Consider the following 16868-nt stretch of genomic DNA (forward strand, 5'->3'; position numbering starts at 1 on the left):
TAAAACATTGAGTTCTGAGCCAACTATGAGAAACGTAAGCTGTCTTTGTTAATACAGTCCAACCCCCCCCCCCCCCCCCCCCCCCCCACCCCCTTGTTCCCGATTGCAGTAAATGTATTCGTCAGCCTTTCCAGCAAAAAGGATGCACACTTGAACTAAACTTTCATTTTTAGATCTGAAACCTCAAGTTCAGCATGATCGACGAAGACCTAGAAATGCAGCTCCAACAGCACTTCAAACCACAACCAAGCAACTGAGGTCACTGGAATTTTTTTTGATTCATCCACCACGCAAATACTTTCAGAGAAATTGTCACCTGCTTCTTTATAAAGTGCAGCCCACACTTGGTGACAGCTGGGCTTGACACCAACATGTTAAGGCAAGCGTGAATCTATCAATACGTGAGTTCAGGCCCAAGGAGGAAGTAGAAGAGAAAGCCAATTACTGAAGAGTTGTTAACCAGACACCTGTCCAGGTGACTCATCAGATTAGGACTATTTAAGTAACCTAAAAAATCTTTATGGAGGGCAATAAATTCATAAGGAGTGGGAAGATTAATAATTATTTTTCTTATTTATTGTAATCAAGACTTGTTGCTATGGAAACACAATTAAACACGGTGGCATAGCAGTAAACTTACTGCTTTACAGCACCTGAGATCCTGGTTCAATCTTGACTATGGGTGCTGTCTGTACAGAATTTGCACCTTCTCTCAGTGACCTGCGTGGGTTTTCTCTGAGATCTTCGGTTTTCTCCCACACTCCAAAGACGTACATGTTTGTAGATTAATTGGCTTGGTATGAAATGTAAAACTGTCCCTTGTGTGTTAATGTGTGGGGATCGCTAGTCGGTGCAGACACAGTGGGCCGAAGGGTCTGTTTCCATGCGGTATTACTAAACTAAACAAAACAAAGTAAAACAGTCGTGCTGATATGTACCTTTATCAATCCTGGAAGGCTCTCTCGGTGAGGTTTATTCTCCAATATATCTGCTTGCCTAAGTCCTTTCCTAAGTCAAGCGATGCAGTTCAGCCAACAGCAGATCGAATTTCACGGTGGGCAGTCCAGGCATTTCTGACCATTTAATTGATCACAACAGAGGAACTGGGGGGGTAGAGGAATAGAGGGGGTAGAGGAACTGAAATAAATTTTCATTAGGCGTGAAATAGTATTGGGTAGGCTAATGGGACTGAAGGATGATAAACCCCCTGGGCCTGATGGTCTGCATCCCAGGGTCCTCAGGGAGGTGGCTCGAGAAATAGTGGACGCATTGGTGATTATTTTCCAATGTTTGATCGACTCAGGATCAGTTCCTGTGGATTGGAGGATAGCTAATGTTATCCCACTTTTCAAGAAAGGACCGAGAGAGAAAACGGGGAATTACAGACCAGTTAGCCTGACTTCGGTGGTGGGAAAGATGCTGGAGTCAATTATTAAAGAGGTAATAATGGGGCATTTGGATAGCAGTAAAAGGATTAGTCCAAGTCAGCATGGATTTATAAAAGGGAAATCATGCTTGACTAATCTTCTGGAATTTTTTGAGGATGTGACAAGTAAAATGGATGTAGTGTATCTAGACTTTCAGAAAGCCTTTGATAAGGTCCCGCACGGGAGACTGGTGACTAAAATTAGAGCACATGGTATTGGGGGTAGGGTGTTGACATGGATAGAAAATTGGTTGGCAGTCCGGAAGCAAAGAGTAAGAGTGAACGGGTCCATTTCAGAATGGCAGGCAGTGGCGAGTGGAGTACCGCAAGGCTCGGTGTTGGGGCCACAACTGTTTACCATATATATTAATGATTTGGAAGAGGGAATTAGGAGCAACATTGGCAGGTTTGTGGATGACACAAAGCTGGATGGCAGTGTGAACTGTGAAGAGGATGTTAGGAGGTTGCAGGGTGACCTGGACAGGTTGAGTGAGTGGGCAGATGCGTGGCAGATGCAGTATAATATAGATAAATGTGAGGTTATCCACTTTGGCAGCAAAAACAAGGGGGCAGATTATTATCTCAATGGAGTTAGGTTAGGCAAGGGGGCTGTGCAGCTAGACCTGGGTGGCCTTGTGCACCAGTCACTGAAAGATGGCGTGCAGGTACAGCAGGCAGTGAAGAAAGCTAATGTAATGTTGGCCTTCATAACAAGAGGATCTCAATATAGGAGTAAAGTGGTTCTTCTGCAGTTGTATAGGGCTCTGGTGAGACCACATCTGGAGTATTGTGTCCAGTTTTGGTCTCCGAATTTGAGGAAGGACATCCTTGTGATTGAGGCAGTGTAGCGTAGGTTCACGAGATTGATCCCTGGGATGGCGGGACTGTCATATGAGGAAAGATTGAAAAGACTAGGCTTGCATTCACTGGAGTTTAGAAGGATGAGGGGCAATCTTATAGAAACATATAAAATTATAAAAGGACTGGACAAGCTAGATGCAGGAAAGAAAATCCCAATGTTGGGCGAGTCCAGAACCAGGGGCCACAGTCTTAGAATAAAGGGGAAGCCATTTAAGACTGAGGTGAGAAAAACTTTTTCACCCAGAGAGTTGTGAATTTGTGGAATTCCCTGCCACAGAGGGCAGTGGAGGCCAAGTCACTGGATGGATTCAAGAGAGATTTAAATAGAGTTCTAGGGGCTAGTGAAATCCAGGGATATGGGGAGAAGGCAGGCACGGGTTATTGATTGGGGACGATCAGCCATGATCACAATTAATGGGGGTGCTGGCTCGAAGGGCCGAATGGCCTCCTCCTGCACTTATTTTCTATGTTTCTATAACACTCCTTCATCCAAGGCAGGCACTCTAGGTCAATGACAGTTTGCTTCCATGTCAGTCCTGAGGGTTCTGGGTGGAGTGGGTGGGTAGCTTGTGAGGTGATGGTCTCCTTCCATTGTTTATGTAGTACCTCTGTAGGTCTCTGATGTATGGATTCAAGGCTCACAATACTGCGCTGCATGTTAGCCAGTTAGTTAGTTAGTTTAGTTTATTATCAGGTGCAGTGAAAAGCTTTTGTCTCCTGCTAACCAGTCAGCAGAAAAACAATACGTGATTACAATCGAGCCATCCATAGTGATCAGGGATTCTCAAAAATCAAAGAGGATGTTGCATTGTTTCAAAGAGCTGTCGAAGACAATGTTGGGATCTTTTCTTCCATCCACCTAATAATCTCTTCCAAGGACAGATCTCTGACTAGGGTGTCAATTCAGAATATGATTAGAGCCTCACCACTGGGGATGTTGTTCTGTGTGTGAACACTGATGTATTATTTGCGTATTTTAACAGTGAACTTGAGAGTTTTGCAGAAAGGGCATTGGTGGTATCTCTCCAGTGCTTAGGGTGCCAGCCTTAGATATTAGGCCTCAGATGTGTGTGGAAGGGCAAGAGTAATTGCTGCCCAGTAAAACGTGCATTTTCTGCCAGGTTTGAGACCTCAATCTTCAAATACCAGTCTCGCCAGTCACAGAGTCTGCTGCTGCTCTGAAGTGAGTGGCAAATTTCATAATCAATATCTTAGTTCACTAAGAATGCTCCGAGGAAATAGGAACTGGACATTGTTACCTAGGGGTTTGCATGAACCTTTATTTTTTTTAATCATCTTTTTGCATCCTCACTGATGTCTTTAATTGTTAATGGGAAGTCTTTAGTTTAAAACTTAATCTCCAGAACATAGAACAGTACAGCACTTGAACCAGGTAAGGCTTGGATAGAGTGGATGTGGAGAGGATGTTTCCACTAGTGGAAGAGTCTAGGACTAGAGTTATAGCCTCAATGCTAAAGGACGTTTTTTTAGGAAGGAGACGAGGGGGAATTTCTTTAGTCAAAGGGTGGTGAATCTGTGAAATTCTTTGCCACAGAAGGCTGTGGAGGCAAAGTCAGTGGATATATTTAAGACAGAGATAGATAGATTCTTGATTAGTACGGGTGTCAGAGGTTATGCGGAGAAGGCAGGCGAATGGGGTTAGAAGGGAGAGATAGATAGTCATGATTGAATGGAGGAGTAGATTTGATGGACCAAATGGCCTAATTCTACTCCTATCATATAACATATAACATATAACATATAACAATTACAGCACGGAAACAGGCCATCTCGGCCCTACAAGTCCGCGCCGAACAATTTTTTTCCCTTAGTCCCACCTGCCTGCACTCATACCATAACCCTCCATTCCCTTCTCATCCATATGCCTATCCAATTTATTCTTAAATGATACCAACGAACCTGCCGCCACCACTTCCACTGGAAGCTCATTCCACACCGCTACCACTCTCTGAGTAAAGAAGTTCCCCCTCATGTTACCCCTAAACTTCTGTCCCTTAATTCTGAAGTCATGTCCTCTTGTTTGAATCTTCCCTATTCTCAAAGGGAAAAGCTTGATCACATCAACTCTGTCTATCCCTCTCATCATTTTAAAGACCTCTATTAAGTCCCCCCTTAACCTTCTGCGCTCCAGAGAATAAAGACCTAACTTATTCAACCTATCTCTGTAACTTAGTTGTTGAAACCCAGGCAACATTCTAGTAAATCTCCTCTGTACTCTCTCTCTATTTTGTTGACATCCTTCCTATAATTGGGCGACCAAAATTGTACACCATACTCCAGATTTGGTCTCACCAATGCCTTGTACAATTTTAACATTACATCCCAGCTTCTATACTCAATGCTCTGATTTGAGTCCCTTATGAACTGTAAAGGGAATTCCAAATGAGACTTCTGGTTCTCAGTCAGACGTCACAGTAATTGCCCATTTAGACCAAGTCACATATTTGAAAAGGTTGCATTCCTCGTTGCAAGAGAATAAGGAAACTTCCAGTATCACATGTTGTGAAAAAGCATCCATAACAATGGAGAATTTTACATGGATAGACTTGACAGCTTGGAACCAGGCCCTTCAGCCCACACTGTGCACGCCGACCAGCGATGACCCTATGCACCAGCACAAACTTGCACACTGGGGACAATTCCCAATTTACCAAAGCCTACTTAACCTACAAACCTGTACATCTTTGGAGTGTGGGAGGGAACTGGAGCACATGGAGAAAGCCACATGTTCACAGGGAGAACGTACAAACTCTATACAGACAGTACCCATAGTCAGGATCAAACCTAGATTGCTGCCACTGTAAGACATCAACTCTACCACTGCACCTCTCTTAGTGGTAGAGCTGATTCCAAGATCAGGGACATGAATTTTAAAAAGGTAATTCTGGAGGCATGAGGCATGAATTGGCAATGGGAGATTGGTAAACATTACTTTACCAATAATACATAGGTATTTAAAGACCACATGGATGATTAACAACAATCATCCATTCCTGTCTGAGCAAACAAAATGAGCAAAGTGGCTCAACAGTGGCTTATAAAATAAATTTGAGTTAATGTTAGACCTAAGTAGGAACGGTAAAACATGCCCAGAAAATGCAGCACACCTGAGGATTGGGACCAGTTCAGAATTCAGTTAAGGACATTTAACACCATCCAGCCTGCACTGTTAGGGAGCAAACTGATGAAGATGCGGGTGTGTGCTCCATTGGATCACCAACTGGATCACCAACTACCTGACTGGACTACCACAGTATGTCAAGCTACAGAACTGTATCTTGGACATGGTAGTGGTAGCGTCTTTTCTCAAATCAATATAAAGCGCAAACGGGTCAAGTGGTCAAGATTAGACTTTTAATTATATAGAAGGCAAGGCAACTTTAATTAGGCAAGGCAACTTTAATTAGACATGGCAACTTTAATTAGGCAAGGCAACTTTAATTGGGCAAGGCAACTTTAATTAGGCAAGGCAACTTTATTTAGGCAAACCAAAGGCAACACAGCTTTAGCATTTCCAAACCAAAGGCAACACAGCTTTAGCATTTCCAAACCAAAGGTAACACAGCTTTAGCATTTCCAAACGAAAAGGCAACACAGCTTTAGCATTTCCAAACTATATTTTCAAACCACATTAAGGGCACTGACATGTCAGTAAAACCACTCATAGTTTAGTAGACATGTGTTCAGTGTTATTCACAGCTCAGACTGAGAGACATGACCCTCTCGCTTCCCCCATCTTGCAGAGACTGACTGAGGCACTCAACACTTCCGGGTTTTGTAGTCACTCTGGAAGGAGCGTGGCCTTCAGGAGAGAGAATCTGAACATTTTTTAAATGCTAATAACTCTTTTATTTTTCATCCGAGGGAAAAATCCTCTTGTCCTGCGAAGCGGAGGGGGACTCCGAGTAAGATGGCCAAAAATCACAGCCGTAAGTGGCAGCATTTGTTCTAAAATCAATATACAGAACAACAGGAAGTGGTCAAGATCAGACTTTTAGTAATATAGATACCACACACACACGCAATTTTTCTCCTGGGATTAATAAAGTTCTATCGTATGGTATCGTGTGTGTAGAAAGGAACTGCAGATGCTGGTTTAAACTGAAGATAGACACAAAAAGCTGGAGTAACTCAACAGGTTAGACAGAATCTCTGGACAAAAGGAAAATATTATGTTTTGGGTTGGGTCTGAAATAGGTTCCTGCAAACCTTTGGAATGTGGAAGGAAACAAGAGCACCCGGAGAAAACCCATGCGATCAAAGGGAAAATGAGCAAATTCCATACAGACAGCACCCATATTCAGGATCAATTCCGTGTCTCTGGCACTTTTAGGCAGCAACTTTATGGCCAATGTACTGCCCCATAGTCTTGAACTTAATTAAAACATACATTAGCTGTAAAGGGGGTCATAGCGTTACTGGATATTTTCATTTTTTTAGTAACCAAAATAATCAATGTATGATTTTTTGTGTGTTGGAAAACAAAATATAGTGGCACAGCTGGTAGACTTGTTGCATCACACGCCAGAGATCTGTGTTCGATCCTGTCCTCGGGCACTGTCTGTGTGGAATTTGCACATTCTCCCTGCAAGCGTGTGGGTTTCCTCCCACATCCCAAAGATGCATTGGCTTTGTAGTTAACATGTCTCTGTAAAATTGCCCCTAATTTGTAGGGAGTGGGTGAGGAAAGTGGGATAACAGAACTTGTGTGAATGAGTAGACAAAAATGCTGGAGAAACTCAGCGGGTGAGGCAGCATCTATGGAGCGAAGGAAATAGGCAACGTTTCGGGTCAAGACCCTTCTTCAGACTGATGTGAGGGTGGGGGGGACGGGAAGAAGAAAAGAAGAGGCGGAGACAGTGGGCTGAGGGAGAGCTGGGAAGGGGAGGAGAAAGCAGGGATTACCTGAAATTGAAGAAGTAAATGTTCATACCGCTGGGGTGATAAATGCCCAAGCAAAAAATGAAGTGATGCTCCTCCAATTTACGGTGGACCTCACTCTGGCCATGGAAGAGGCCCAGGACAGAAAGGTCGGATTCGGAATGGGAGGGGGAGTTGAAGTGCTGAGCCACCGGGAGATCAGGTTGGTTATTGCGGACCGAGCAGAGGTGTTGGGCGAAGCGATCGCCAAGCCTATGCTTGGTCTCACTAATGTAGAGCAGCTGACACCTAGAGCAGTGGATGTAATAGATAAGGTTGGAGGAGGTACAGGTGAACCTCTGCTGCAATTGGAAAGACACCTTGGGTCCTTGGAGTCAAGGGGGGAGGAAAGCGACAAGTGTAGCATTTACTGCGGTTACAAGGGAAAGTGCCAGGAGAGGGGGTGGTTTACGTGGGTAGGGACAAATTAACCAGGGAGTTACGGAGGGAGCGGTCTCTGCGGAAACCCAACAGGGGAGGAGATGGGAAGATGCGGCCAGTGGTGGGATCCCATTGGTAGACAAAAAAGCTGGAGAAAATCAGCGGGTAAGGCAGCATCTATGGAGTGAAGGAATAGACAACGTTTCTGATCGAGACCCTTCTTCAGATTGATGTCGGGGGGGGGGACACAAAAAAGTATGGAAGAGGCGGAGACAGTAGGCTGTAGGAGAGCTGGGAATGGGAGGGGAAGGAGGGAGAAAGCAAGGACTACCTGTAATTAGAGAAGCCAATGTTCATACCGCTGGGGTGTAAACTACACAAGCGAAATATGAGGTGCTGCTCCTCCAATATGTGGTGAGCCTCACTCTGGCCATGGAGGAGGCCCAGGACAGAAAGGTTGGATTCTGAATCGGAAGGGGAGGTATTGAGCCACCCGGAGATCAGGTTGGTTATTGCGAACTGAATGGAGGTGTTGTGCAAAGCGATCGCCAAGCCTGCGCTTGGTCTCACCGAGGTTGATCATATGCTGAATAATCCAACCACATTTTTGTTTGGAAGTGGAAAGAAATAATAGAAATTGCATTCATTGCAATGTGCAAAAAGAGTTGAGATACTGTATTATAATTTTGCTGCATGTCATTGTGGTATAAATCATGTCTTGATTGGTGAATATGTTTAGTTTGTGACTTTATATGAAGCAGAAATAATATGTGAATGCTTCATTGAGCATAATTCCAACTGGTAACTACGCACTTCATTCGAGCACATTATCGCACACGTCATGCAAGCCGTCTTAAATGACCACCTAAACTGTCATTTGGCTACCTAAAAAGCTGCCAAGGTTGCCTGGCTGACAACAGAGAAAAAAAATTAAGTGTGAGCCCTGCAAGGTGTATAATATTTTTGACACTGTCATAGGCCTTTCTTACATATGCTGTCACAATGTTCTGTAGTCTCTAAACAACACTTCAAAATGTTCCTTGCCCTCGATTCCAGAATAATAGTGTTTTAAGCCAATAACTCGACATTAGCACTGGCAATAAATAAATAAATAAATAAATAGATAAATAAATAAGCGCAGCTTTCCAGCCCCTTATCTCATTGGCCACGCTCGGCTGCAAATCGGTGTCAATCTGGTGGACCATCTTCCTCTAGTCGTGGAGGTGGGGGATTGGGAGGGGCCTCACAAGTCGAACCGCTTAAGGCCTCTCTTCATCTATATCCGGCCCTGGCAGTTTACCAAAAAGTACAAGTTCCTTCGAATTTATCTCGACAGTAAGCTGGGCTGGTACAGGAACGCTGAGGCACTGTATAAGAAGGGACAGAGCTGGCTGTACTTTCTGAGGAGGCTCCACTCCTTCAACGCCTGCAGTAAGATGCTGCAGATGTTCTATCAATCGGTGGTGGTCAGTGCCATCTTCTTCGCTGTTGTGTGCTGGGGTAGCAGGGTGAAGGCCATGGATGGCATCAGAATTAACAAGCTCATCAGGAAAGCTGGCTCTTTGGTGGAGTTAGATCCATTGGAGATGGTCTTGGAGGGGAAGATGCTCCTCAAACTGTGGAGCATCCTGGCCAACACAGCTCACCCCCTCCATGTCACACTGGTCAACCTGAGGAGCACCTTCAGGAACAGACTGGTTCCACCTTTATCCCTGTGGCTATCAAACTGTACAACTCATCCCCCTTCTGTCATGGGGTAGACTTCCACCCCTCTCCCCCCCCCCCCCCCCCCCCAATCTTTGCACATCCGCAATTCTGGACTTTTAATTTCATGCTTCTTGTTGTGTTTTATGACTGTTGGCATAAATAAAGTTGTATCATATTGTATCATAAAGAATTCTGATCCTATGGAGAGAGTGCAGCAAAGTTTCATCATGTTTATTCCCAGCAGGATTGACATGTGAAGAGAGATTGGGGATATTAATCTTAAATAGACCAGTGTTTAAACAAATGGGAGGAGATCTTATGGAAGTCAACAAAATCCTTACAGAACTGGAGAGGCTTGAAGCAGAAAGGCTTCCTGGTGAGAGGAGAGTCCAGGACCAATAATCACAATCTAATAAAAGGGATCAGTCATGTAGGAATGAGTAGAGAAGAGAGTTCTTCAATCATAAAGTGGTGAACCAGTGGAATTCTCTACCCAGAAAGAGTTAAAGCCAAGACGATCAACATATTCAGAAGTAGTTGGGCATATTTCTAAGGGCTAAAAGATATAGGGTGTGGAGCAAAAACAGGAAGTGGGCATTAAATTTGAAAAAGCAGCAATCACAATGGATGATGGGCAAAACACAAAGTGCTGGAGGAACTCTGTAGGTCAGGCAGCTTCTATGGAGGGAATGGATAGGTAACGTTTCAAGTCAGGATGCTTTCTCAGGTGGTGGAACAAACTCAAGGATTGAATAACCATATAACCATATAACTATTACAGCAAGGAAACAGGGCATCTCGGCCCTACAAGTCCGTGCCGAACACTTATTTTCCCCTAGTCCCATCTACCTGCACTCAGACCATAACCCTCCATTCCTTTCCAATCCATATACCTATCCAATTTATTTTTAAATTATACAATCGAACCTGCCTCCACCACTTCCACTGGAAGCTCATTCCACACAGCTACCACTCTCCGAGTAAAGAAGTGCCCCCTCATGTTACCCCTAAACTTCTGTCCCTTAATTCTGAAGTCATGTCCTCTTGTTTGAATCTTCCCTACTCTCAATGGGAAAAGCTTGTCCATGTCAACTCTGTCTATCCCTCTAATCATTTTAAAGACCTCTATCAAGTCCCCCCTTAACCTTCTGCGCTCCAAAAAATAAAGACCTAACTTATTCAACCTTTCTCTGTAACTTAGTTGCTGAAACCCAGGCAACATTCTACTAAATCTGCTCTGTACTCTCTCTATTTTGTTGACATCCTTCCTATAATTGGGCGACCAAAATTGTACACCATACTCCAGAATTGGTCTCACCAATGCCTTGTACAATTTTAACATTACATCCCAACTTCTATACTCAATGCTCTGATTTATAAAGGCTAGCATACCAAAAGCTTTCTTTACCACCCTATCTACATGAGATTACACCTTCAGGGAACTATGCACAGTTATTCCAAGATCCCTCTGTTCAACTGCATTCCTCAATTCGCTACCATTTACCATGTATTTCCTATTTTGATTTGTCCTGCCAAGATGTAGCACCTCACACTTATCAGCATTAAACTCCATCTGCCATCTTTCAGCCCATTGCAGCTGCAGCAGCCTCTACCTACAGCCTGTCTGTTATTTCAATCTTTTTTTTATTTTTACTTAGTCTAAAGTTTTGTGTTGGGGGAAACTTTAACTTTTCTATGTGGGGGAAGGGGGCAGGGTAAGGGGGAAACCGTTTCCCAGTCTCTTCGTGGCGGGGACGCGACTATTTCGCCTACCAGCTGGATCGGAGCGGCCTTTCCTGCTGGGGACCGGGAACCGGACCAGGGCTGCTACAGCGGCGGCGCAGCGCTGGAGTCACCGCGGAGCGGGCGATGCCTACCTGGGTCGCCGTTTGGAGCTCCAGAGCGTTGGGCCGCTGCTCCAACATCGTGGAGCTCTGGTGCGGAGAGCTTCCAACGCGGGCGGCACTGAACAACATTGTGGAGTCCTGGGGCGCCTTGCAGAGGGCCTACAGCAGCAGTCTCCACCCGGCGCGGCCTGTGGACTTTGGAAGCCGCCGACTCCGGTAGGAGGGGGCCGACTCTGGTGTCCACGCCGCTGAGGACGTCCCGCAGCCCCGACGTCGGACTTGTATCACCCCGGCGAGCGGTCCTGGACATCGGGCCGCCTGTAGCTGCAACTGCGGAGGGCTTGGGGAGGCCCTGACCACGAGGAACAGTGGAGGAAGAGACTGACTTTGGTGCCTTCCCACACAACGGGAAACTTTGATTCTGCTGTGTGGGGATGTTTTATGTCAAATTCTATAGTGTGTGTTCTTTATACGCTTTCTGGCTTAATCCCTCCCTTCACCACCTCCAGTTTAAATTCCAGTTGGAATATTTTGGAGGACTCAAGAACCAAGAACCAAGAACCATTCTTCCAAATGGCCTAAATCTCTCTGTAGACTTTGGAAATCTACTTCATTATCCACAACACCCCCTATCTTAGTATCATCTGCATACTTACTAATCCAATTTACCACACCTTCATCGAGATCATTGATGTACATGACAAACAACAGTGGACCCAACACAGATCCCTGAGGCACCCCACTAATCACCTGCCTCCAACCTGACAAACAGCCATCCACCATTACTCTCTGGCATCTCCCATTCAGCCACTGTTGAATCCATCTTGCTACTCCTGCATTAATACCCAACAATTGAACCTTCTTAACCAACCTTCCATGAGGAAACTTGTCAAAGGCCCTACTAAAGTCCATATAGACAACATCCACTGCTTTACCCTAATCAATTTCCCTAGTAACCTCTTCAAAAAATTCAAGAAGATTAGTCAAACATGACCTTCCAGGCGCAAATCCATGTTGACTGTTCCTAATCAGACCCTGTTTATCCAGATGCTTATATATATTATCTCTAAGTATCTTTTCCATTAATTTGCCCACCACTGAAGTCAAACTAACAGGTCTATAATTGCTAGATTTCCTCTTAGAACCCTTTTTAAACAATGGAACAACATGCGCAGTACGCCAATCCTCGGGCACTATTCCCGTTTCTAATGACATTTGAAATATTTCTGTCTTAGCCCATGCTATTTCTACACTAACTACCCTCAATGTCCTAGGGAATATCCTGTCAGGACCTGGAGACTTATCCACTTTTATATTTTTCAAAAGTGTCAGTACTTCTTTTTCTTTGAATCTCATAGTATCCATAGCTACTCTACTTGTTTCCCTTACCTCACATAATTCAATATCCTTCTCCTTGGTGAATACCAAATAAAAGAAATTGTTCAATATTTCCCCCATCTCTTTTGGCTCTGCAGATAGCTGTCCACTCTGTCTCTCTAATGGACCAATTTTATCCCTCGTTATCCTTTTGCTATTAATATAGCTGTAGAAACCCTTTGGATTTACTTTCACCTTACTTGCCAAAGCAACCTCATATCTTCTTTTAGCTCTTCTAATTTCTTTCTTAAGATTCTTTTTACATTCTTTATACTCTTCAAGCACCTCATTCACTCCATGCTGCCTATAATTATTGTAGAATGGCTTCCTGCTGTTTCTATTTTCTATATTTCTCTGTTTCTAAGATGTGTGCCCCATTGCAATGTTCCACTGCAAATAACGTTGCTATACTAATGTGAAAACCTGGTCTTGTCTGCACAACAATTGGATAGAGTATATTCACCATATGGAATCATTAGTAAGAAAATCTTTTTGATCCTTGTTTTAAAGTAAATTAACAACATTACAAATAACTTCACCTTCATAACAGGCATGCTTCCCTCTTTTGGTGCAGAGAACAGACTGACAGTGTATTAAAACAAAACATTTTCATTTATCTTGTTCTTTTACTTGTGTGCCTATTTTAAAGGATGCTTTTTCTTCATAGACTGGATAGACTCGGCTTGTACTCGCTAGAATTTAGAAGATTGAGGGGGATCTTATAGAAACTTACAAAATTTTTAAGGGGTTGGACAGGCTAGATGCAGGAAGATTGTTTCCGATGTTGGGGAAGTCCAGAACAAGGGGTCACAGTTTAAGGATAAGGGGGAAATCTTTTAGGACCGAGATGAGAAAAACATTTTTCACACAGAGAGTGGTGAATCTCTGGAATTCTCTGCCACAGAAGGTAGTTCATTGGCTATATTTAAGAGGGAGTTAGATGTGGCCCTTGTGGCTAAAGGTATCAGGGGTATGGAAAGAAGGCAGGTACTAGATACTGAGTTGGAAGATCAGCCATGATCATATTGAATGGCGGTGCAGGCTCGAAGGGCCGAATGGCCTACTCCTGCACATATTATCTATGTTTCTATGTTTCATCACAATTTATTGTGAGTTGAAGTTGCAGTAGCTGTTGTGTAATGTGACCAGTAACAGGGGAAGAAAGTGTTTCACCTGGCTTGTTTTGCTTTGCTCAGATCTTGGCTTATCCCACAAGCATGTACCAGCAACAGAAGCATGGAATTCATTAGATCATTCATCTGAGGGCATGTTAAGGCCATATTCCTGCTGACCCAGGAATTTGGATTACTTGCTTCCTAAAGGCTTCAGCAAAATACATTTGTGAACTGAGTTTTTAAAGCTGCTTAATTAAACATTAGAGGCATAGAGTAAAACACAGTGTGCTAGAGTAACTCAGTGGGCCACGCAACATCTGTGCACGGAATGGATATGTGACGTTTTGGGTCGGGACCCTCCAGACAGACAGACAGACTTCAGAATCTGAGTAAGAGTACCAATCCAAAACATCACCTATTCATTCCCTCCACAGATGCTGCCTGACCCATTGAATTCCTCCAGCATTTGGTGCTTTGCTCAAGTTTCCAGCATCTGCAGTTTCATGTGTCTCCATTTAAGACATAGAGATACAGCATGGGCACAGTTCTTTCAGCCCGCTGAGTCCATGCCCAACTTCAAGCTCCTGTTTCTCCATTAATCCTAACTTGGGGAATTATCTATTAATGACCTTAGGGAATTATCTATTATTTTGCTCTCCCAGGAGATGAAATACAGTTTTGGATTTGAGAGTGAGTTGTTGAGGAGTGAGTAGTTGGAATGGGGGAAAAGAAAGGGGTAACAGCACACAAGCCGTATGGATTTGATCGCTCCGCCATGTGGTGGAAGAAGCTTGGAGGACCATCTGCTATTTTCCTGTTTGATATTTTTGATAATTTAATATTTTTACAAGTTTGTGTTATCAGGTATGATGCATGTGCAGGCTCCTGATACTTGCCTCAAATATAATGGCCTAGTTTCGCAGTGTGGGCAATGTGACAGCAACTGTTGAGGTGAACATATGCAAGTAAACACATATCCAGCCGTGATTCACTGTTCCTTGGCACGGTGTGTGCTGTTGCACTCTCTTATAGTGCAATCAATGAACTGATGAGGACTCTAGATAAACTAGACTCACTGAAAGTATTGTGCTTTGGTGAAAGAAGTATAACTGAGCTTTCAATGGCATACCAAACAATAATCACTGCTTTACAATCTCTGTGGCCCAGTAAAAACAGGTTCTATAAATGTGGATAGTTATTCTTCGAGATAATTACCTTAATATTCCATATTTTTTAAATAGTAAACATAATATTTTACTTTCTACGGTTCATTTATGACACCAACCTTTACCTTAACGCCATGCAGATTTTTATTTCACTCTTTAAAATGTTGGTGATAAATTTGACTTTGGAAAATCTTTGGGAGCTAGGAAGTACTTCACACAAATCAAAAGAAGTTGAAAATCAGATTAACAATAGAATGAAGTATTCAAAGTTTCACTTGTGGCTGTCTCCGCTTATCAGTATGTAAATGTGATATTTCAGTGATTTCTTTTTAATTACTTTGCAAAAATTTCTAAACACCTGTTTTCGCTTCTTCATTCTGGGGTATTGAGTGTAGCTTGATGATAAAAAAAAATAATTTAATCCATATTAAAATAAGGCTGTTACGTAACAAAATGTGGAAAAAGTGAAGGGGTCTGAATACTTTCTGAATGCACTGTATTAACTCTTTCACTCTTTCTGCCAATGCTGAAAAGCAGGACCCCCAGGGTTGTTATCTCTGGGTTGCTTCCAGTTCCTCGTGCTGGTAAGAGCAGGAACAGGGAGATACGGGACCTGAATGTGTGGCTGAGGAACTGGTACAGGGGGCAGGGATTTAGATTCTTAGATCACTGGGATCTGTTTTGGAGTAAGGGGGAACTGTACAAAAGGTACGGATTGCATCTTAACAGGTGGGGTACCAGCATTCTGGCAGGCAGGTTTGCCACTGCTACACGGGTTGTTTTAAACTGAATAATGGGGGTGGGGTGTCAAATGGGATAGTCGAGGACGGAGTTAAAGGGAAAGAGAGTAAAGGGATGGTTAATGACCCCAGAATTAACGGGAAAGGAAGCTCACAAAGGGATAGGAGAGTATGGCCAAGTGTAATAGGGATCGATGTGAAAGGTGAGATGCGTCAGGAATTAAAAGTATTGTATATGAATGCACGAAGTATAAGAAGTAAAGTAGATGAGCTTGAGGCTCAGTTAGAGGTTGGTAGATATGACATTGTGAGGATTACTGAGACGTGGCTGCAGGAGGATCGGGCCTGGGAACTTAATATTCAGGGTTCTACATCCTATAGAAAGGACAGGCAGGTGGGCAGAGGAGGGGGGTGGCTCTGCTGGTGAGGGATGGAATTCAGTCCCTTGCGAGGGAAGACATAGGGACTGACGAGGTAGAGTCACTGTGAATTGAGTTGAGGAATTGTAAAGGCAAGAAGACACTAATTGGTGTTATTTACAGACCCCCAAATAGTAGCCCGGATGTAGAGTGTAAGTTGCAGCAGGAGTTAAAACTGGCATGTAACAAAGGTAATGCCACTGTGGTGATGGGGTAGACTGGGAAAATCAGGTTGGTTTAGGACCCCAAGAAAGAGAGTTTGTAGAATGCCTCCGAGATGGAATCTTAGAGCAGCTTGTAATGGAGCCGACCAGAGAAAAGGCAATTCTGGATTTAGTGTAGTCCAATGAACTAGATATGATAAGAGAACTCGAGGTAAAGGAACCGCTTGGAGGTAGTGATCATAATATTATTCATTTTAATCTGCAATGGCAGGAATTTCTGGGCATAATCCGGAAGACGCAGGATCATTTCATTCCAAAAAGGAAGAAAGATTCTAAGGGGAGTAGGAGGCAACCGTGGCTGACAAGAGAAGTTAGGGATAGAATAAAACTAAAAGAAGATGTATAACACAGCAGAGTAGCCAGAAGCCAGAGGATTGGGAAACTTTCATAGGACAGCAGAAGGAAACAAAATGGGCAATACGGGCTGAAAAGATGAAGTACGAGGGGAGGCTGGCCATGAATATAAAGAAGAACAGTAAAAGCTTATTTAGATATGTTAAGGGAAAAAGAGTAGCAGAGTCAAATGTGGGTCCCTTGAAGGCAGACACGGGTGAAATTATTATGGGCAACAAGGAAATGGCAGAAGAGTTGAATAGGTACTTCGGATCTGTCTTCACTAAGGAAGACACAAACAATCTTCCAGATGTACTGGAGGACAGAGGAT

The sequence above is a fragment of the Amblyraja radiata genome, chromosome 5 (genome assembly GCF_010909765.2).
Source record: "Amblyraja radiata isolate CabotCenter1 chromosome 5, sAmbRad1.1.pri, whole genome shotgun sequence".
Classification (NCBI taxonomy): domain Eukaryota; kingdom Metazoa; phylum Chordata; class Chondrichthyes; order Rajiformes; family Rajidae; genus Amblyraja; species Amblyraja radiata.